Below are 23,971 nucleotides of genomic sequence, written 5' to 3'. Positions count from 1 at the left end.
GTCCAGGAAGTTAACAGCCACCCACCAAGTTCTCTCTGTGCCAAAGTGGGAACCTGTATGCCACAGAGGTAAAATAACATGCATGTGTAGTTCTCTGAAAACACCAATCTGCCAGATGGAGACTGATGCTGTGGCTCCCAGGCCGGGATGAGGACCACTGGCTCAAGTGATCTAGAAATGACTTTGAAGAGCACTGAATTTTCAGAGGGCGGTTTAAGCAGAGAACTAAGCGGGATCAAGAGTCCAAGGTCTTTTCTCAGCACGCTTCTGGCCCCCGTGTGAGAGGGAAGGTCCATTACTCACTTGCATTCTCACCCTCCTGCTCCGCCTCCTAGCTAACATTACTGAGAGTTTACCAGGACCTAAGCTTTTTACATTATAAGCTCATTGAAATCAAAGCAATCCTACGAAAAGGGTGAAGAATCCCTATTGACAGGTGAGGACCTAGGCCCCAGAAGTGAGGTGAGGCGCTCAAGGTCACACGCTGGAGCAGGGCTCCTCCACTGGGCTCCAATGTCTGTGTGCTCCACTACTGAGCAGTACGCCTCCTAGTGGGAAGCCGTCCCTTCCCTTTAAACCATGGGGTAAAGCCGAGAGAAGACTCTGGAACATGCTTTCAGTTCCTTAAAATGAGGTGTACTGTCACCACAAGCCCTGTTACCGACAAATTCGTCTCTCTTCTTTCCGCGCGGCTTCAGGAGCGTACTTCTGGGTCAAACACTCCACCACTGCAGAGGCCCCTAACTAACATGAGGGTCTCCCACCCCCTCCGCCCTCTGCCCAGGCTAACACGTCCACTGCCCAGCCTGCCTCCATCAGCTGGGAGACAACATCAGGGCTCGAGCCTGATGCGGAGCCTGAGCTGCGCACACGGTCCTCCTTCCCGGAGTGCCCCTCGCGCTCCAGGGCGCCACCTGCGTGTACCACAGAGACAATTCCTCAACACAAATCACGTCTACAAGGCAGTGGGTCACATCAGGGGGTAAATTTCCTAGAGAAGGAAGTTCCACACAGTTTCACTTTCCTCAACCACTTAGGCAAAGGTATTTCTTTCTTTCTTCAAAAAGGACTTTCCCCCTTACTACAAAAACAATGTATTCTCCTTATAAAAGATTCAAACGATACAGAAGTACATTCAAATTAGACTGGAAGGAAGGAAGGAAGAGAGGAAGAGAGGGAGGGAGGGATGGAGCAGGGAAGGGAGGGCAAGCAAGTTTCCTCAACTCCATCCTTTAGAGACAACTAGTGCTAACAGTCTGATGTACATGCTTCAGGGCTTAAAAAAAATGCAAATATAATTGTTAAATGAAAAAAGCAAGGGAGCAGATTCACACGTACTGTATAATACCATGGGTCTAAAAGAGAGGGAAGGAAGGAGATATATACATATTTGCTAATATATACATAAAATATGACTTGAAAGCTTCAAAATAGTCAATATGAGCTGACTCCAGGGAGTGGAGATGGGTAGCGAGGATGAGAAGTATACTTGTCACTGTACATCCTTTCTTACCGTTTGAACATGGAACCATGTGAATATATTATCTACTCAAAATATTAGCAGAGTTAAATACTGAAACAGAGAAAATGGACTTATTAAAAGCCCAAAACAGTGCCTAGCATAGAGCTGGCACTCCATGGATATTACAGAATGAATGAAACAAATGAGACTATCTCTTCCAATATAATAGGAATTACTCTGCTCACAGGACACACCCTGTTCTAAGTCACCTACTGCATACATGGACAAAAGAACAAAAACACTTGATTACTGACAAGGAAAGTGACCATGATTGGCTCTTATAAGAGGAAGAGTAAATATAAATTAAGAGTGAAAGAAAATTTTAGATTGCATCTAGCAACTGGCAAAGATATCAACCACCATTCTGAACATTTTCTCCCAAGACTCCTGTGGGCAGAGAGAGGATAAACATAGCCACTCAAAAGTCTGGATGCACAAACTTTTTAAGAAGGACAATTTTTAATGTTTAGTTGACCTTAAAATTACATGTAAATTTTGTATTTTTGTATTCTCTATAATAATGGTTATATTCATACAAAAACCACTTTCTTTGCCCAAATCTTTAAGAAATATGTGTTTATCATGTTACTTCACACCTCTTGACCTACTACCTCACATATGGGGGAATTCAAGCACCCCGATTGTAAAATTAGATTCTAGCTGAATCTTCAAATTCTAAACAAACTGGGGTCATCAAAGCAAGTGCTTTACCCAAGATCACACGGCAAAGACTAGCAAAGCTGAGACCAGGCTGTGAGAGCAGTTTCTCAGTGAGAGCCTAAGATTTGACTGAAGTCTTTCTGTGTCTTTCTCCCCACCTCCACCCAACATGCACACAGCTACTACCGGCTCCCCCAAACAAAAGCCCTCCCATAGCTTGTCTGGGTCTGGAGGCTCACACCCATTTGCAGAAATGCTTAGTCCAGCTATGCCCACAAAACATAAAACCTCTAACAAGCCCTGTATCTCATTAGACTTTGTATGAAGCTTTTTGTTTTTATAAACAAAACTGTTTGTAAGCACTTTAGTAATTATTTTGGCTGCACCATTTGCATATTGGTTAATGCACTCATTGCAGATCTGTCTTTTATTTATTTGATAAGACCAGAACCTTGGTATGACAACATGTGGTTAACCAACTGTTTTGATTAACGATGTTTGATATTTGTAGTGAGGTGGATGGACCTAGAGTCTGTCATACAGATTGAAGTAAGCCAGAAAGAGAAAAACAAATACCGTATGCTAACACATATATATGGAATCTAAAAAAAAAAAAAAAAAAAAAAAGGTCTGCTGAACCTAGGGGCAGGACAGGAATAAAGACGCAGATGTAGAGAATGGACTTGAGGACACAGGGAGGGGGAAGGGTAAGCTGGGACAAAGTGAGAAAGTAGCACTGACATATATACACTACCAAATGTAAAACAGATAGCTAGTGGGAAGCAGCTGCATCGCACGGGGAGATCAGCTCAGTGCTTTGTGACCACCTAGAGGGATGGGACAGGGAGAGTGAGAGGGAGAGGATATGGGGATATATGTATATATATAGCTGATTCACTTTGTTATACAGCAGAAACTAACACAACACAGTAAAGCAATTATACGCCAATAAAGATGTTAAACAAACAAAAAAAGTTTGAAAACAGTACTGCCTATTGTTTAACATCTTCCATAATACACATCCTCCTGATTTTAGCTGGCTTGGCTTTCCCTTAATTTTTTCAAAGCAACTTCATACTAAAATCAGATTATCCTATTTTACACAAAGAATTCCTTGAATAATAAACATCGGTTAAAATATCTGCACTGAAATTACGTTCAATTCTTACTCAGAACACTTGATACTTTATATATGTGTAATGTCCATAAATCAAATGCATAAATCATGTTTTACAAAAGACACCTGCAGCAGACAAGACACTTCAGCAGGAAACCAATTTTAACTGGTGAAAGAAAAGAAAGTATCTCTGGGAGAAACAAGTATATACATTTTTAGATTGCTACTATAAAAATTTCCTGAAGCATCAGCTCTGAAGAATCACTCTATTCCCTCAGGGAATTTAAGCCAACAGAATATCCATGTCTAGATGTTTTAAGAGGAACTGGGAAATTTGATGCCTGTACAAATTCCTACAGGGGTGAAGGAATGTCCAAACAATTTCTCTACTGGATCAAGTATCTCTAGTCCCCAGGAAAAATTTCAGAGATTTTAGGATCAAATTAATTCCACTCTGTCACAAAAGTAACCAGTGCATGAAGGCAAAGATGGTGATGGTCATGGTCTGGGTCTGGGTCTGGGTCTGGGATAGCACTAGAGAGAGGTGGAAACCAATGTCATGGGGGAGAGACCGTGGTGTTAGGAATCAGCTCCAAAAGCGCTGTGCTTGCTGCCCTGGCCCCGTCTTGGAATAAGACCCAATAAGAGGACAGTCTTCCCCAAGCATTTCCAAGACCTTATCCGAGGTGGCGTGAATTTCCCAAACATTTGATACAAAAATGTTCAAGTATAAAGGAAAAGGCAAGTTCTAATTTCACAACACATTCTAAAGCAACTCAAAAACCATCCAAAGCAGAAAGACTTCTAGACTAGGAGACATAAGACCTAAAGTCAAGTCAATGACTACCCCCTCCCATCTTTCAACTTCTCTTTTGAATTAATTGGGCAGAAATTTAATATCTTTCCTCCCTCACAATGTTATTGTTGGACTTGAATATGACAAACCTTTCAAAACCATGAAATGCTGCACAGATTATTATATTACCCAAAGGATGGCAAATTTATAAATGATTAAATTGTAATATCAACAGTTTCCTGTCTAGGTAACTACAGAAACAAAATAGGATCTAGACACAATCCTTTAGACAGTTTTATCCAAAGCTATGGTTTCTGTATGAGTTTAATAAATAATACAAATCATTATGACTTAGATTTTGGTCTACTTCTTCTAAACGTAACATCACTCAATGAAGGCCTAGCCTTACACCTGACTCTACAGGCTAAGGAGGCAGCAGTCATACCTCTGGGTTCTATTAGTAACTGGACCATGAACTTCACACCAGCAGGGCTGTCCTCCTCAGGATCCCTGAAGACCAGCCCATCAAGCACCATGCAGAGGACAATGCTTCCAGAAGAGTGCACCTTTATAACTCCACCAGGGCACAGTCCAAGAGTTATTTCAGTAACAAGAGAAAGAAAAGTCAACAGACAAAAAGTAAATAATTGAATAACAAACATGAGAACAAAGTATTGGGAAGGAAATGGTATGATGTCTGAGATTTACTTTGGCCCCCTCTCTCCCTCCCCTGACCCTGAACAAAGTAGGGCAGAGGGAAAGGTAGAACAAGAATCAGAGAAAGCCGACAGTTGTTAATGCTGGGTGATAAGGATATAGAGTGTGCTACTAGTCACTCCACATTTTCAAAAATTGTCATTATAAAATGTTTTTTAAGCCATAATTTAGTATGAACCCAATTTTTGTTTTGAAAATTACACACGAACACACACAAAAAACATAAGGCACCCAGAGAAAAGAAATAAAAATAAAATAAATACATCAAAAAATCTACGTTGGGTGGTGGGATGAAACACACAACTGCTTATCAGAGAGCCAGTACTCACAGTAAACAGAAGTTCTTTTCACCAAGCCTCAGGCATTCATCAACAGCTACTGGAGCTACCACTGCTTAATTTTTTTTAATTTTTTTAAGCTGTACAATACGATGAGTTGATATACACATACATTGTGAAACCACCATGTCTTTAATAACCTACCCACACATACAACATTCCCTGAGCAAGGTAAGACCTGACCCTGAAAGTACACCCAGATATTACCCACCCTACAGTCCCCCCAGGCAGTGGGGCTTTTACGCATAGCTCTTTCCTCAAAGAACGAAAACATTTCCAGATTCTCTATGTAAAGAAACCAGGTCAAGTCAACAATAGGAGAGAAAAAAAAAAGAGGCAAAAAGATCAAACTGTGACACGCAAGAACACCTTACATTAGATGGATGATAAAAATCTAAACACCGCATCCCATTTATTGGAAAGATACATACTAAAGCTTTATTCTGTGTTTCTTTTTCTGTTCTTCCTTTCTTTTTTTTTTTTTTTTTAAACTATTTCCTCACTGGCTCTACATTTCCTTTTTTGATCCAGAGGCAGACAAGAAAGTCAGGAAATATCTGAGAAACTCCACGAATGGCAGATAAGGAGGTGGGTTAAGCAATAATACACCGTTCTAGAAATTCCCTTTGATAAAGGCACTGAGTTCTGAGACTAATTACTAGGGATAGTTACAGAGACTGTGGACCTTTTCTGATATCTGTCCCTCAACAAGAAAAAAGATTCTCTGGGCAAAATGTTTTTTATTAGTATGGACATCCACGATACAGATAACAAAAGCACTGGCTGAACAGTACAGCTTAATAAGATCTTGCAGGTGAGCTGATAAAGGTCCCCCCAAACAAGGAGATTCTTTTGATCTTACATGCCCTCGGGACACTGTGCTCAGTCATCTTCCCAGAGCAAGGTACTCATTACCCAAATGTCCAGACTCTTGACCTTTGCCCCCTGAGTCATATATCCTCTCTCTACATGGACACACAAAAGCAGGGGGAAAACTGCCACGTAAGCCAATCCTCTGTGTTAAAGGGGAAAATTATTTGCATTCCATTCTCACATCCTTCCTCTCTGAAACTTTTTTTTTTTTTTTTGGCTGCACTGAGCGGCATGTGGGATCCTAGTTCCCTGACCAGGGATGGAACCCTGTGCCCCCTGCCGTGGAAGCGTGGAGTCTCAACCACTGGATCTCCAGGAAAGTTCCTCTCTGAATTTTTAAAAGAAGCTTGCTTTCCTTAAAAACTGGTCAGTTCTTATCTTATGGGTAACATCTTATGATGTTTCTCATTTTGCTGCGCCCACCAGGAATCCCTTAGCCAAATCTAAAACTGGACTGAACCTAAAGATTCAGTGCTGATATCTAACGAGTCTAAGTGTTTGTTACGTGGATCCCAAATCAATACGTCCATCACCAGCCACGTGAATTCCTTCTTCAAGAGAGACGAGAGTCAGGGATGGTAATGTGGGTGATGGCATAATGCTGGTTTTCCCCTGGCACTTCGTATGCGTTCTGTACCATAGTTTATGACACATGACAGGGCAGAATTTGTCCAGACTTGATCAAGAACCACATCCACTAAGAAACTCCTCTTGCCATTCAGTTATCCATAACTTTCAATAGTGTGAATTTTCTCGGAGGGCGTGGTCTTTCAAGAGGTCTGTACAAAGTTTGGTTATCAGGCACTAAGAAATGGAAATCAAAATAAATCTGAGGTAATGCGAAATAAACATGAAATAGCAAAAAACAACCCAAGTTTTTTATAGCTATCTATACGTTCTGCTTTAAGTCATAGCTAATTTAATTTGGGGGGCAGGAAAGCAAGACAAGTTTGACCCCAACGTTCAGGCTGTTAAAGCCAAAGTTGCTTTTTTTCTAGATTTTTGCTTTACATTCAACACCAAATGGCTTAGCAAGTAATGACTGGTATGAATTTTTTCTGCCTAACTAAAAAGTAAAAATAATGAAGTTAATGACTGCTTCTTAAAAGTGAATCAAGTAATGAACCAAATTAACAAATCACTACATGAACTAGTTATACTTTGAGAACTAATTATCCTATGTAGAATAACACTGTAAGCTGCATGGACTCCTTTTAGGCCTTATGTAACAGGAAGAGCCTGGGAGAAGCACTTGAGTGAGCTGGGAGTTTTGGCTCACATCTAACTCATGAGCTTATCCCTTGAATCCAGGGATATCAAGAGACAGCAAACCTTGAGGTGATGGCAAACTCCATGCCCTGCTCTCTCTAGCCACATGGCTACTTTTTTGTGATTAGATACTAAAACGCCTTCATGGGTTACTGTTATGATTAGTATATTGAATTTTTACAACTCGAGATGCAATTCATAGTAAAAAGCATAGTAACGGGTTGGTGGGGTCCCCTGGATACCTTCACCAATCTGGGACTAGATTAACCCCTCCCTCACAACACACTAAAGCATGTGGATGGCTAAGTAACCAGTCACTGTCACTGACTGGAATTAGCTAAGACAAGCCTGACAACTCTGTTCCCACTGGTCGACGTGCAATGCTTATCAAGACTTAAGTTACATTTGCTCTCAACTTGTTTGTGCAGCTTGTACTTGGTTCTGTTATTACATAATTTAACAAAATATTAAGTAATAAATGAAATTCGAATCTGAAAAAAAGTGACCTGTTGTTTCTATAAAACTAAACTGAATGCTTTAGAAACACTTGATAAATGAAAATAGCTAAAAATGCTGAAAAATTAGGTGTATTCGAGATAATGTTAATATTCTAAGGGGAAAACATGACTTCTCAATATCTGGACGGATTCAGTACTGAGCTGCTTTGAAAGTTTTGATGTTCTGGATTTAAAGAAATAAAGACTGGACATCACCGATGGTGCGTCGTGACTATGATTTGTGAGGGAAAGACAATTATGGAACACAAAACAGAGAACCCATATCCAAAGGAACACTCTTGACACTAAATGAAAGACTAACCGATTCTGAGCGTTGATATTTCTAAGTTTAATAAAATGTTTATGGTGGGCATGTGTCATTTTTCATTATTTCCACTCTCAAATGATTAATCATCCAACTAGGGGTCCTAATTGTATTTGTATTTGACAAAGCTTTCTCTAAGGAACTAAACCAAGGTCTGGACTCTCCCCTTCTATTTCCTTCTTTCCTTGATAAAGAACTTGAACAAAAATGAAAGGGAGACAGTTTGCCTTGATGAAATCTCACCCCCCTTTCAGTGGTCATGTTCTCTGGAGTCTGCACTTCCCTAGGCTCTGCAAAGGAGGCTCCCAGGGCTGCCTGCCTGGTGGCCCAGGTTAAACACTGCCTCTTCTCCTCTCTCCTTTGCATTTACAACCGCCTTTATCTCAAGTCCTAGTATGCTCAGCTAGGAGCTGAGCAAAGTAAGGCAAAGGTCAACTTACACTACAAAGGTGTTTCTTTTCTCTAGGATGTTTGCATTTCAGAAGATCTATCCATAAGTGGTAGCAGTTTAAGAGTATACAAAAAGGAAGTTAAAAAAAACAAAAACAAAAAACAAAAAACAAAAAACACAGGACTGTAGAGGGGGAGATATTTTGTAACCAGAGATAGCAAGGAACAGGTCAGTCTGAAAGCAAATGAGTTAAAAAGTAGTAAGAACTAGATTTAAACTCCATCTGTGACTTTGGGAAAATTAACAGCCTTTCCAAGCCAGTTTCCCTGTATATAAAAACAAGGATAACACCACCTACTTCACAGGATTACATGAAATAAAGAGTTGCAAAGCACCTAGCACAGTCCAGGCATACAGTAGGTGCTCAATCAATCATGGCTGCCTTTAGCAGTCTACTTCCTCACATCCGACCCCACCACGTACCACATCCTCCAAATGGTATTATTTTTCACACTGTGCCTCCCCCAATTTAAGAACCCAAAGATTCTCTTAAAAGTATCTGGGTTCCTGGGGCTTCCCTGGTGGCGCAGTGGTTGAGAATCTGCCCGCCAATGCAGGAGACACGGGTTCAAGCCCTGGTCTGGGAAGATCCCACATGCCGCGGAGCAACTAGGCCCGTGAGCCACAACTACTGAGCCAGCGCATCTGGAGCCTGTGCTCTGCAACAAGAGAGGCCGCGACAGTGAGAGGCCCGCGCACCGTGATGAAGAGTGGCCCCTGCTTGCCACAACTAGAGAAAGCCCTCGCATAGAAATGAAGACCCAACACAGCCAAAAAATTAAAATAAATAAATAAATAAATAAGTCAGGAGCTCTTTAAAAAAAACAAAAAGATAACGTCCCAAAAGTATCTGGGTTCCCACACCTCAATGATTCCCTAAGCAGCAGCTCAGGGGCTCTGTTATGAAGAAAGCTGTATAGGGCAAGGTAACATTATTTACAAGGTACACACTTGTAAATAAATGCACACTTTTGTGAAAATATGGGGCACTCAAAATGTGAACATCGGTTGATTTATTAAATTTACTCAAAATTAATGTACTGTAAGATCAAAGGCAGTAACAAACAAACAAACAAACACCCCCAGAAAATAGTCAGTTTATCCTCTTTACATCAATACTCCCAACCCATTCTCTTGCAGTGAATCTGATCATCTAAGATCTCTGATGTAGTTGCTAGATTTAGAGATCCAAACTGTACGCTCTTTGCAAAGAGCAAACACCTAGATGAGAGCTCACTCAGGGTGGGGTGTTCTGTGGGTACCAGGTAGGATACGTGGTCATGGGCAGTGTCTGTTTCTACTGTCACTACCCAGTTCAAGAGAAGGATCTTGCATCTTGAATCATACACACACACAGTAAAGCAAGATGAAGGCACTGAAGAGTACAGGAAAGATTAAGTACGGGAGTGGCCTGCTCTAGTTCATAAATGAAAGGAGACGGCCATGACACCAAACCAAAGGAGAAAGGAGAGAAAAGGGGATACAGCTAGCTTATGTTTAACAACATTCCAACGACACACACTTCTGATCACAGCTTACTCCCCCTTCCGTGAAAGAGACAATCAATTTCTAAAAGGTCTGAAGAACAAAGTGTCTGGGTTTATTTAGATTTCTACAACTCTTTGCCTCTGTGCACATGAGTTATCTTTTCTGGGTAAGCATCAACTACTCTACATTGCTTTGATTTTCTCTTTGGAAGACAAACACAAGTTGAGAAAGCTGCCTTTGCCATATGCCAAAGATCATAAAATGCAACAGCTGTTACCTAAGCAACCGTTCAGGTTTCAAAGGTATTCAAGATAAATCAGTTATTTCCTTTAAAGAAAAAGCTTTTCTCTTCCACATATGTTAATCATAAAGAAGCCACTAAAAACAAATGAGTTTTGGGCCTATGGAGGGATGATGGTGATGAAATCCACCTCAAGAAGTGGCATCTGAGAATTGCGATGCTGAATCGTTGCACTTCTCTTCAGTGTATAACTTGGGAGTACCTCTACTATGTACTAGATACATTTCAAAAGACTACACACAGAAATAACCCCACACCTGGTCTTTGTGCTCTGGTGTGCTAACAAATATTTTAGAATACAGTTAATATCATACTGCATTTTTTTTCTCATTAATAAAAGAGGCAGACTTGTTGGTTATTTCTCTACTCTCTCTGAGCTTCTTAGAAAATAAAGGTCTTTGGGCAATGATAATTACTTGAAATAAGAATTACAAGTAAATATGTATGCACTTCAAATGGAAACCCCAAAACAGATGATATAAAAATAATCAGATTCTTCACAGCTCTACAAATGCAGGGAGCAGGCATCTAAAATATTTACAGGAACTATCAGATATTGAAATATTAAATATTGAAATTATCCTAAATTTTAAATTATCAGCTTTTAATTCAAAATAGTTTATAAAATCAATTTAATAGCAACTTTAACTTTTAAAATTTTTAAGTTATTTTAACACTACAGAGTTTTTAGTCCAAACGGGTTGCACGACTTTTCTAAGCAATTTGAACGTAACCATTAGCACCCAAAACTGGTTTGGGATATCACGACTGAGAACTTTTTGGTATCACTTCTCAAAGGTGAGGTTCTGGTAAGTTCTTGTCGTGTCTTGGTAACATGTCTTCTGTGAAACCTGCACATATTCTCAATCAAACTAAGTCAAGAATCCCCATTACTATCAAGCCACCACATGAAGAAATTAAACAAGCTGAAAACCACCCAACAGTTCTCTTTTGATATGGCAAGCATTACTGAGGAACCCTAACAACTGCAGTTTGTCTCTGTGGAACAGAAGACAAAAATTTATAATAATAATAATAATAATGATGGGGACTTCCCTGGTGGTCCAGTGGTTAAGAATCCGCCTTCCAATGCAGGGGACGCAGGTTCGATCCCTGGTCGGGGAACTAAGATCCCACATGCCATGGGCAACTAAGCCCACGCGCTGTAACTACTGAGCCCGCGTGCTCTGGAGCCCACACACCACAACTAGAGAGAAGCCCACGGAACACAACGAAGAGCCCGCGTGCTGCAACTAAGACCTGATGAAGCCAAATAAATAAATAAATATTTTTTAAAAAAATGACAATGATGATGATAATAATGATGATGATAATTCTTTGTATTATTCAAGACAGAACTAAGCCCTAATATAATGAACAATTCTAGCCAGGAGTTTTATGTGAGCCAAAATCAAAAGAATAAGAAAAGAAATACTACTCATGGATATTAAATTCTTAAAAGTGATAGGGTATATGAAATGTCCAGAGAAGACCAATCTGTAGAAACAGAAAGTAGATTAGTGGTTGCCTGGGGCTGGGGATGAGAATAGGGATTAACTGTAAAAGGGCAAGAGGGATCTCATTGGACTGATAAAAATGTTCTATAACTGGTTTATGGTGCTGGTTGCTTAACTTGGTAAATTTTTAAAATCTCTGAACCGTGCACTTAAAAGAGGTGAATTTTACAGTAGGTAAGGTATACCTCAATAAAGTTTCTTTTCCTTTTTTTTTTTTTTTTTTTTAAAGTGATTGGGTGATCATTCGGTCTTGGCATTTTGGTTGGGGCTGGGAAGTAACTAAGTAAGGATGTACTCACATCCTCATTTGTGAGAATGTTCATCCTAGTACCTTCTAACAACCTGAATCTCATAAGAGGAAAATTAGTTAGATTATAGTACTTTCATACAGTAAAATATATGCAGCTACTATAAATGGTGTAGGGAAAATGGGACAACAATCTAAATGTCCATCAATGAAAGCGGTACACTGGAAGAAATTATGGTGCAGTCATCCTCTGAAAGTAGTGCAATCCATACTAAGTAGACGATCGAAATATATGTGTTAGATTATATACAATACATATAGAAATATGTCCAGCATATCCTGAGTGAAAAAATGCCTCGCAGAACAATGCATATGGTAGGACATTAAGAAACGGGTGTAGATTATCTATGCATGTGCGTGTGTTTGCATGTATATTTGGGAAAATAAATACCAAGCTGTTCGCAATGTTTCATTAGCCCTTGGAAGTAGAAATGGGAAGAGAGGATTTTCCATCAAAGTTCAAGGAAGAGATTTGGAAGTAAGTGCACCGAAGTGCTGAGAATGGTTGTCATTGGATAGATGGGATTTATATATTTTTTTAATGTTCTTTGTAACTGTCTTTATTTTCTTACAGGGTAGGAAGGCTGGTATAGTAGTAGTCAAGAGATGACCCAGATTTAAATCCTGGCCCTTCTGTTTACTGCTGTGAGATCTTGAGCAAATTACTCAACCACTCTGCGCCACAGCTTTTTGTCTCCGTAAACCGAGGATAATAGCACCTACACCATAGCTTATGAGGATTAACTCAGTATATCATATACACAAGGCACTTAGAGAGCAGTACAAAATAAGTATTCCCAGTTAGTGCTCATCAGCATGTATATCAGTACATTATTAGTAAGATTAAAAAAAAAAACATGAAGAGAAACTTTACTTTTGTGGGGAAAAAGAAAGAAGTATAAAATCACATGCACTGACCTTTTGTTCCATTGCCTCAAGTATGTTCAATACGAGTATGGGAGCAGGATGCATCAGGCACTGATCAAAGTCTGGGCAGTCATCAGAGTCTGTCTTATGACCAATAATGATGTCACCAACCTCCCTGTGAGCTGCACCGAGGCCAGAGGGTACCTGGACGGGAAGCTCCCAAGTGTTCTGGCTCAGTGTGTGGTGACCAATTCATAATGCAGCCTCCGCCAAGGGAACTTCACTGTCTCCCGGTGGCGATAATTAGCGTGTGTGACCAGACCAACGGCAGAGGACTCCAGAAACACAAACGCTCCGATATAAATACTTACGCCTATAACTGACCTCAGTGGGACTTGTGGCCACATCTCGAGACATACAACATAAACCAGGGGCAATTATGTGACACTTGAACCAGCAATGGGAAAAATCATTAATTGTCACGTTCTAAGAGCACATCTCTCTGCCTTCCTGAAAAACAGCAAGTTCTAAACTAGCCCCATTTCCCATATCTGATGTTGTAAGAGGTACTTTCAACATCAGCGATGCCGCAGATCTTTATCAACAGCTGCCCTCTCCATCTGCACAATACCAGAAACCTCCTTAAAGGGAGGGCACATATTTGTCGAGTGATTATTATCTACCAAGTTCATCTATTTCTCTCAAAACTCTTCGAGGTAGGTATTTTAATCTCCGCTTTTACAAATTAAAAAAACTGGGGCTCGGAGAGCGTGTATTCCTTATTCGGGAACACCTGTGAGCGGCAGCATGAGAACCAAATGCGGAAACTTCCATTTCCAAAGCCTCTGCTTTCCCACTCACTGTAAAGCCTACTAGTTTTATTCTCAAGTGGTTCACACTTTTCATTTCAACTGCAAAGCATTCCTCCAAAAAGTCTACACACCACTGAAAATTTATACCACCTAATCAAAAATACCCCACAAAAGGTCCTGTATTTTCTTGAAGTATCTATTTTTTTTTTTACAACGGTCACTGTTGATATTAGCATTTTATTTTTCATTTGCTTAGTTTCTCCAGGGCCGGCTTGGAGCCTTTCGACAAGGCACCAGGATCTCACCTGCAGACCCGCCCTCACTGAGTGGAACTAATGACAGACACTCCTGCTTTTAGAAACTCATTCTTCAAAGTAGATTCCATTCGTCTTATTCATTTATCCTCCTGTATAAGATGTCAAAGACAAATTCACAAATGAATTTCTGTCAGCCTTATTTAGTCAACTTGATTTATAAGCTAAAGCTAAGGATGCAAGGTGGACTAAAGTGGTACAAAACTATTGTGCCTAAGAAATCATTTGTGAGCTTTCCTTTGACACAGCTAGGCATTTTTAAACATCTCCATTTATCTTTCATTTTGATATCCTGTTTAGAAAGGTGCCATTACGAAACTACCAAAAATTTATCTGGTCGAAACTAATTAATGACATCATCAATTATTTCAGCAGTCTGCACTGAAACGAAGGCTTAATAAGCACCATGATCATTCAAAATAACAATGGCTGGTTCTCTAATGTTCTGATGTCCAATTATTTTTGCACTGAATGTTACTGAATAGTTGCAGAAGTCAAAGCTTAGCATTACCTTTCTCAAAAATAAATCCATCTTCCTATTATAAGGGCCTTATTTCAGTAAATTCAACTTAACGGAATCAACTGCCTTCATAGAACTATGAAGAGTAAACAAAGCCATTAGACACCTCATCTCAGGTCAAATGGCATGAAAAAGAGGCCAGGATCCTACTGGAAATTAAGATTTATTGCTATTTTCAGAGAGCAGGACTGTAGGTCAAACCAGGAAAATACTGTACCATAATATTGCCCTTTAGAGGATACCATTAAAAGGCTTTCCGTATGTATGAATAAGTACATAAATATAGATTATACGAAATTTCAGGAAATCCTTAAAATCTTCTCTGGGAAAGAACTAGTCAAATCTTTTCCTTGGATTTAGGCTGAGTCACAGTTTACAGTATACGTAACGTGCTTTTTTTTTTTTTTTAATAGTAATCTTATTTATTTATTTATTTATTTTTGGCTGTGTTGGGTCTTCGTTTCTGTGCGAGGGCTTTCTCTAGTTGCGGCGAGCGGGGGCCACTCTTCATCGCGTTGCGCGGGCCTCTCACTATCGCGGCCTCTCTTGTTGGGGAGCACAGGCTCCAGACGCGCAGGCTCAGTATTTGTGGCTCACGGGCCTAGTTGCTCCGCGGCATGTGGGATCCTCCCAGACCAGGGCTCGAACCCGTGTCCCCTGCATTGGCAGGCAGATTCTCAACCACTGCGCCACCAGGGAAGCCCGTAACGTGCTTTTATACAGTCAATTTTTGTTAACCAGAATCTTAAAGTTTATATGTTCAGATGAGAAGTCTGTCCTTTGAAGAAATGTGGAGGGATAGCCATTCTTGATCTATTCATTATTTTAAAATTGGATTTAAAAAAATATTGTTTTAGCAACACTCTAGTCACAAGAGAATAGATATAATTATCTCTGACTGGCCGGTCTAGACAGGTAACCATGTGAACACAAAGAAAGAGGAGGTTGGTATCCGTGGTCTTGGTGTAAATAAGACGGTATGGGGTCTCCAGGGCTATGAGACACACTAGGATTCGTGGAAATAACTTTGGTCCCAAACTACAACTACCAGGCCTCAAAAACAGCAGATAGTGTGGCCAACTTTTCTTAACCCCCAACCTCCTTTCATTTCTTTTTTAAAAGAGAACATGTTTTATATTCCTTACACAGAATAACAATATTTTCAATGAACGGTGAAAGACAGGATATATAACATGGGAAAAAATATTTGCAATACATATCAGAAAGGACTAATTTCCCTAATTTAAAATGAGCTCATATAAGTCAATACAATAAAGACAAAGAACCCTGTAGGGAAGAAAAGGAGCAAGAAGAAAGAGGAAGGAGAAGAGGAAGAAGACAGTACACAGTAAAGCATAGGAGCAGACAATTTACAAAAAGAAATATGAATGCCCAAGGAACCTATAGAAAGATACGAAACCTGTTATTAAAGATAAGCAAATGAAAACAAAGATATAACATTTTTAACTTATCAGGTTGGCAAAAATGTTAAAGCCTCGTGACTTACAGTGGTGATGGGGGTGTGGGAAAGACACAACCTTGGGAAGAGAAAACCAATCTGTGTAGCCCTTCTAGAGTACAATCTGGAAATGCTTACCAAAGTTAAAAAAGATGCCCGCATCCTCTGACTTAGCCATCTCACTGCTAGGAATGTAACCTACTGATATATCATCAGGAGGTTTATTTACAAAAAAGCGAACTATAATAACTCCAGTAGGTAACTACAATTCCTCCCCACAAATACTTGGCAATTACTAAACTAGCCAGAAGACAAAGGTAAAATCAATTACTACACGTCCATAATGTGGATGAAGTAATGAAATCTTGTACATATCATATTAAAGTAAATAAGGAAGATCTGTGTGTTGACGGGAAAGAGCTCTAAAAAAGTAATAGGAAAAGTACAAAAAAAAGGTTATAGAAAATATGTACAACTGAATCCCTTTATTAAAAAAATGTAAAAAGCAGAGAGCCAGAAAGATGCAGATATATGCCCAAAACATTTTTTTTCCTGGAAGAAATCACAAAAAATGTAACAATAGTCACATTTGAGGAGAGGCTTTTACTTCTCTTTTTGTACCTTTTGATACCATTTGTATGTTAGCCATGTACACACACTTTTTTATTTATTTTCAACGTCATCATGGGTTACCTGAATGTAAGATTATGGACAATTCTCTCCCTTTGCATTTGAAATCTAATTTAAAAAAATGTTAAAGCTATAAGCCTTTAAAACATCTGAACCTCCCAAAATATATTTAATGAGCTAAAGGTTTTTCAGGGGAGTTCTGAGGGAGAAAAACTCAAAATAAGAAATGAAGTAGAGAAAAAGAAGGCAGCACAGACAGATCAAGTTATCAACTTGGGTTCAAGGTCAAGGCTGAGTACCTGTCCCTTTCTAATGTTTTAAACAAAATGATAAATTATGCATTGCATGGTGTTAGGGAGCAAGAAACTGCTATGAAATCTAGCAGCTCAGAGGTGTGGAATGCAGAAAACAACCCGGAGGGAAAAATCTTTAAAAAGCTCTTCTGGAAGGTCTATTCTTCCAAATTCACAAGAAAGCAGTAAACAAATGCACTAGCAAACAACCACTACACACAAATAAAACCATAACCCTATATATTATATTGTGAAATCCTTTGGCAAATATTTATAAAGCGTCAGAGATAAATCTCAAATTGAATTACTTCATGTGCAATTATAATTCTAGGTTGTACCAAATATTTTCACAAGCATTAAACAAAAAGCCTGGGATGTCATCTGGTTGGATGGCATTTCATAAATGTAGCATGCACCAATTCCTGATTATCCATGTATTTATCTAAGGTTTAAGAGGCAAACAATAAAAAAGAAAATGAAAGAAACTTAATCTTCAACAGTCCCTTAGTGATAGGTCACCACATGGAAAACACAGGTAATCAAACCATATAGTGTTCAAGGTCTGAGGAAAATGATTCAGTACCATCAAGGGAAAAAATAAAAAACCACTCCAAAATATATACATCATGTGCTACTGTCTGGTTGAATGAAAGAAAAATAAAGGTTCTGAGAAAAGGGTGAGCTTTTTCCTCCCTGTGCCAGTGATCAATTTACTGTCTGTCCGCCATAAGTTCACCCTTTACTGCCTGATCTGCATAAATGGATCTGGGCCCCTGAGATATTTTTTCACTTGCTCGCTTGCATGATGTTGTTAACCACTGTCAGCAAAAGATGCTGGCAAGACACAGCTGGAGGAAGGCCCCGTGCCTCCTGGTTCTGGCGCGCTCCTTGGCAGCCCCCTGCAGTATGAGCAGGTTCGCTGGCACCCGTCTCCCGCTTTTGTAGTGGAGTATCCCCGTCCATATCTCCCTGTGCACAGCGTTCCCCGGCACCCCAAAGGATGGATGGTGCCTTTTCAGCAAGTTCCACCAGCCTGGCACCACAGCAATTTCTCTGCCACACAGTGGGCCACAGCCAGGGGCGTTCTCTCCAGCAAGGTCTGGATCGGGTATGAGGTGTGGCCTTTGCCTCAGGGGCCCAAGGGCCAGTGGTTGCTCCCTATTATCTATTATTTCTGTACTCTAGATCTCTGTTTACTTCTTATTAGCCAAGCCATCATTGCTCCAACCCCTTGCCATAGCTAATAACTCTCAATATCTAACTGCTGCCCTATTCAAACTACTGTATGGTCTCTGCCCCCCGACTGCACTGACCGACACACTCTCTTTATCTACCAGCGTTCCTGCTGCAGGCCCCATGGCAAACTACACAAGTGAAAGAAAGAGCAAGAATTTGCATTTTTCCATTTCTGTCCCTGGCTGCATGGCCTTAAACTACCTACATTCTCTCATCGTCAGTTTGCTCACTTCTCAAAAAAAAAAAAAAAAATATATATATATATAATGTATCATTGTGATATTTATAATATTAATGCGGTGAGGAGTAAGTTAAGCTAGCATAGGCAAACCACGAATCCAGTACCCAGCCCGCATAATATTACATGTCTTTAGTTATCCACACCTAGCACCCTGACACATGGAGAGCTTGAGCCCAAATCTGCCGAATACTCCACGCTCCAAAGATCAGGAGAGGTTATCCGTTCAGAAAACAAACATAGCAAAAAAAAAAAAAAAAAAGACAGAAAAAAACCCACATTCATATTCCTCACTTTTCAAGTTATTTTCACAATAAAATTCTAAATAACAGTCATAGAAGGGCAGAAAGTAAGAAGCACTATGATTTTTCATTGTATTAAACCTTCTCCTACTTAGATGAAAATCACTTCAGGGAGAAAATCTGGTTATCCCTTGAGGATTTCCTGGTTAGATCAGACCCGTGCAATTTTAAGGTTAAATTCCATGTCATGAAAAAAAAAGACTTTTTTTGGAGTATGGTGGGAGGAAGGAAAAGAACACTAGGGAGAGGCACTCTCTTGTAGGTTAAGGGTTGCCATCATTCTGCACCCCTCCCTCACTTTCTCACATAAACGTGGTCACCAAATCCCACCAATTCTATTCCACAGACTTCTCCTAAATGGAATATGTCCTCTCTTGCTTGGAACCACTGTCGCTGCCTACACCCTGCCCTCCAGAAGGGATCACGTGGGTTATTACAATCCAGGGAGATATAAGATCCTCCCTGCCATCAAAGTTTCGTAGCTTAAAGATAGGATAACATTATTTAAACCTCCCCCCGCCCCTGCGACAACATCACGCTCCTACAGGAGACCACTCTTCCAGCCTCTGCATTCTGGTCTCCCTCAGTGACTCAAGGAACCCCAAAGTGTCAGGCTGTTTCAGGGCTCCAAGTCTTCACAGGGGCTGTGAACCTGGCCTAGAATGCCTCGTGTAGGCCCCACTCCCGTTCCCTGGCAAGTCCTGCTCACCCTAAGGCCCCTGGCAGAGGCCTCCTTGAAGACAGGATTAGTTCCACTGAAATGGACCTACATTCTAGGTGTTGAGCTCCTCTAGGGCAGAGACCAGCTCGTACTTGTCTTTGAACGTCTGGCCATTACATGGAAGCAGCAGCAAGTTTACTCATGACTGGGAATAATAATACCTACTTTATGCAGCAGCTGTGAAGGAAAGAGATAAGGCCTAACCACTGTGAGCAGCTATAAGTAAACGAATACTGCTATAGGACGTAATACAGATAATGAAATACACAGGTTTAGATCAGAGCTCTCTGCAATGATTTCATGCTATGAAAAATAGCTGAAGCCTTTAAATTATGATTCCTAACCATATAGCCATTCACTTGGTGAACAAACATTTATCGAATGCTTACTTTATGCTAGGTGCAAATTTACTTTTATCATAAACCATCACATGAGTCAGGATAGTAGTAGACTCAGTGTAGAAAACAGGATAATTAAACTGAATTTAAAATCTCTATGAGATTACAGATATTATTACAGTATTAAAGATTACAATATTATCTTAAAATATTGGGAGAAAAAAGCCAATGATCCAAAGCTGATGGCATACCACGAATTGATTTATTTTCTATTTCTGTATAATCAGTGTATAGTATTTTTAGTTGCCAGGGGATGTTCTTTTCAGAGGCCCCGCTTTTCCCTAGTTTGAGCCAAAATGACAAACCACGGGGATTCTGAGAAGATAGCACTCAGGATAACTGGGCTAGTCCAGACGTTTATTTATTAGACCCTAACGAACTCCCCCAGAAGATTCCTACCCTGGTTCCCGATCTCCAGGCCCTCCCCTCCCCCACTCATTCTTCTTGCTCATGATACTACATTCCTAGGTTCCTCATCTTCCCTGCCCACTTAGAGAGGGCACTGGCTTCTACCTTTTTAATTTGGTGGCTGCAAACATATTCTTTATTTAAAAAAAAAAAAAAAAAAAGTGAAAGCTTTCTGTGAAAAAATCTTCCAAACAATGCACTTCAGTAAATTTTGAACCAATCTGTTAAAAATCGAAAAATGTACTCACTATGTGCCAGGGACCTAGACTACCGAGATGCATGGCACACAGTCCCTGCCCCCGAGGAGGAGTTCACAGTCCGTCTCAAGAGAGAAACATGTAATGCAACCTACTAAGCGATGTACGGAAAAGTGCATGACTGCGCACGCCTGGAGGCCAGGACGCATTAGGTCACCTTATATTGGTTGGCCAAAAAAGTTCGTTCAGGTTTTCCTGTAAGATGTTACGGAAAAACCCGAATGAACTTTTTGGCGAACCCAATACATAAGAGGTGCTCAGCTCACCAGATACCAGCTGCGCTGGTCCTGGGCTGATAGAGCCATCCCTTCTGGTCCCTGACTCTGCTCTGCGTTGTCACAGGGGATCAACCTGCTGGATTCAACCAATGGGAGGCGCTGGCAGAAGACTGGAGAGCAGAAGCTGCCACGAGTACTTCTCACCTTCCTGACCGGGATCTCCTTTGTGGCTTTGGCTATTATCTGCCCCTGAGCTCCAATAACAGCCTCCATAACTTGTCCCTCCAGCCTGAAACTAGTAATGACTTCCTGCTGGGGCTAATCTATAGGCTTCTTCAATGGGCTCCCTGCTGCACCATCACCTGTGGAAGGAACTTCACTAAATACCCTCTATTGTAAATAAAAGTGGCTTCTGTTTTCCTACTTAGGCCCTGACTACCCAGTTACACTATAATGTGCTGATAATTCACTTTGACTCTCAAAAGCAGTCACGCTCCGCTGGAATTCAAAGTTGAAACTTGAGGAACACTAAGATTTTCAATAATAGTAATAATACCTTCATTTGGCCTGAAAGAGTCAACTTTGTTAAACCCTAGAAATGTTTTGGTTTATATAGGAATTTCTTGAAAATGGATCCAATGCCTTAATACATATTTTCCTTAAGGCTGAATCACCTTCCTGGGATGAGATAACGTAAACGTCTGTATCTGTCCTGCCCACCATGGTGACCACCAGGCACGAGTAGCTCTTGAGCACTGGGATGTGGTTAGCATGACTAAGAGACAGAATGTTTAATTTAATTTTATTTAATGTGTTTAAATATCTGCAAGTGGCCAGTGGCTGCAGGACTGGACAGCAGAGGTCTAGCATATGGTCATCTCTATTGGGGGGAAGAACTCCTGCTGCGGGTGTTTCTGTGGGCATTGGCAGGGAACAGGTGGATACAGAGAGAAGCAGCCCTTTTGTTCATTCTACTTACAGTTTAAAAATATAACAACCCCTGGCCTACCTGATCTCCAACCACAGGAACACACAGTTTACTCAGGTAACTTAGTTAACAAACTTTCAGAGAATAAACCTCCTTTGAACACAATGGTAGCTTGAGAATGAAGGGCTGGAGGAAATGTTGGTTGGTGAGAAGTACAGGGTTCAGTCCAGTAAGAGGAGGCGCTCTCTGGAACTGTAAATAACATTAGAACCTTGCTTTGTGTTCCCTATTCTTCAACCCAATGGGAATAACCTCCTGCTTATTCCCTACTGCACTGACCCAGTCCAATCCTTACTTTCTTTCCAAGAGGATTCTCCTAGAGTCTTCCTAGGGCCGTGTGGTTTTCACACAACATATCTCCATCCATCCCGGAGCTGCTCCAATTGTAAAAGGCATTCCCTTTGATCTAGACCGGTGATGGCTAGTTTCTGGGTTAGAAACATTCACTTTCACATCTCTGACCTTGACGTGGACATCATCAAAGTAAATGACATCAGGTTCCTGCTTCTCCTGAGAATTCTGCTCCCAGAAGTAAATGCTAAAGATTTAAGAAGGTGACTCTCCCAGGCCACTAGACTGATATTATCAAACCATTGCTGAATAGCACAAAATCACTTACTATCAACAGTACTTAACTGCAGGGAATCGTTTCAGTATATCCGTGGGAATATAAAAATATTAAAAGGACAGTTTTACATGAATAGACTTTAAAAGTACCACAGCTTCCAGAACCCTAATGCCCCAAAGACTTGGCCATATTATCCTGAGAACCAAGTAAAAGTATACTTCATAAATGTACAAGAATCTTAGCAATACAAAACCGTACTGAAAAATTCTACTGTGAAATGTGGGCTATGAACTGCTGTGATTGGGGGCTTCTGTAATTGTTTAGTAATTTGTGCAATTTAAATGAGAATTACAGGATACACAAACTAGCAAAATAGGAATTAGTTAGTTTACATGGTAACTGTAACGATAACAATGTACTCTAGTTTGCTTTACTCATGTCTACATGAGTCACTCACAATAGACCATCACATTTCCAGCATGAATAAGCATTCCGTTACACCCATTTTTCTTCTCAACATTTTCGAAAAAGCAAAAAATATACTATCATTAGGATGGGAATCACACTCTTTTTTTTTTAAACCCCACATTTGTTTATTTATTTATTTATTTTTTGGCTGTGTTGGGTCTTCGTTTCTGTGCGAGGGCTTTCTCTAGTTGTGGCAAGTGGGGGCCACTCTTCATCACAGTGCGCGGGCCTCTCACTATCGCGGCCTCTTGTTGCAGAGCACAGACTCCAGACGCGCAGGCTCAGTAGTTGTGGCTCACGGGCCTAGTTGCTCCGCGGCATGTGGGAATCTTCCCAGACCAGGGCTCGAACCCGTGTCCCCTGCATTAGCAGGCAGATTCTCAAGCACTGCGCCACCAGGGAAGCCCCCTGGGAATCACACTCTTATGTTGCCGGTCACAACATAAGAAAAGGACACTCACCGTGAAGACAAGCAACACTGGGGAAGCCAGCTAGTCCGTGCAGAGTACTGCATCTTGGTGGACTTACCACAGCCCAACGCTGGCCCTTGAACCTTGCAATTCATAAATATGGTGATCAAGAGAGGGTTCAGGCTAACCAAACTCAGGGTGACAGTGAAGTAAAAATGTCAATTTAATACCATCATGTAGACTGGATGGTGGATGCTGATATCTGCTGATCCTGTGTCTACTGAAAAGTATAATTCATGAGGAACCCAAATTATAATCAGAAGGATGCATCACGGGCATGGAAGGGTAATGTGTTTTGTGGCTTCCTGTGTGGCCCGACTGCACTGTGAGGTTAAGGTAGGCTCAGGGGTGACTTCCCTGGTGGTGCAGTGGTTAAGAATCCGCCTGCCAATGCAGCGGACGCGCGTTCGAGCCCTGGTCCGGGAAGGTCCCACGTGCTGCGGAGCAACTAAGCCCGTGCACCACAACTACTGAGTCTACGCCCCTAGAGCCCGTGCTCCGCAACAAGAGAAGCCACCGCAGTGAGAACCCCGCACAACTCAATGAAGAGTAGCCCCCGTTCACGGCAACTAGAGAAAGCCCGTGTGCAGCAACGAAGACCCACCACAGCCAAAACTATTAAAAAA

At 40.8% G+C, this 23,971-nt stretch overlaps 1 protein-coding gene across 14 annotated transcripts in view; it reads right to left on the bottom strand.

The window, feature by feature from the left end:
* SGMS1 (sphingomyelin synthase 1) overlaps positions 1-23,971 on the bottom strand; it is a 295,457-nt gene that overhangs the window by 67,061 nt on the left and 204,425 nt on the right. Inside the window, exon 4 of one of the 14 annotated variants that reach the window (XM_082423835.1) lies at positions 4,541-6,827. The exons of the other annotated variants lie outside the window; for them this stretch is intronic. The gene's annotated coding sequence lies outside the window, so the exon portion shown is untranslated. The remainder of the gene's footprint in view (positions 1-4,540; positions 6,828-23,971) is intronic. 14 annotated transcript variants of the gene reach the window in all.

This window comes from Balaenoptera physalus (genome assembly GCF_965194825.1).
Source record: "Balaenoptera physalus genome assembly, chromosome: 14".
NCBI classification, from domain to species: domain Eukaryota; kingdom Metazoa; phylum Chordata; class Mammalia; order Artiodactyla; family Balaenopteridae; genus Balaenoptera; species Balaenoptera physalus.
The sequence above is the reverse complement of the archived record's forward strand: the minus strand, read 5'-3'. Positions and strand labels throughout refer to the sequence as shown.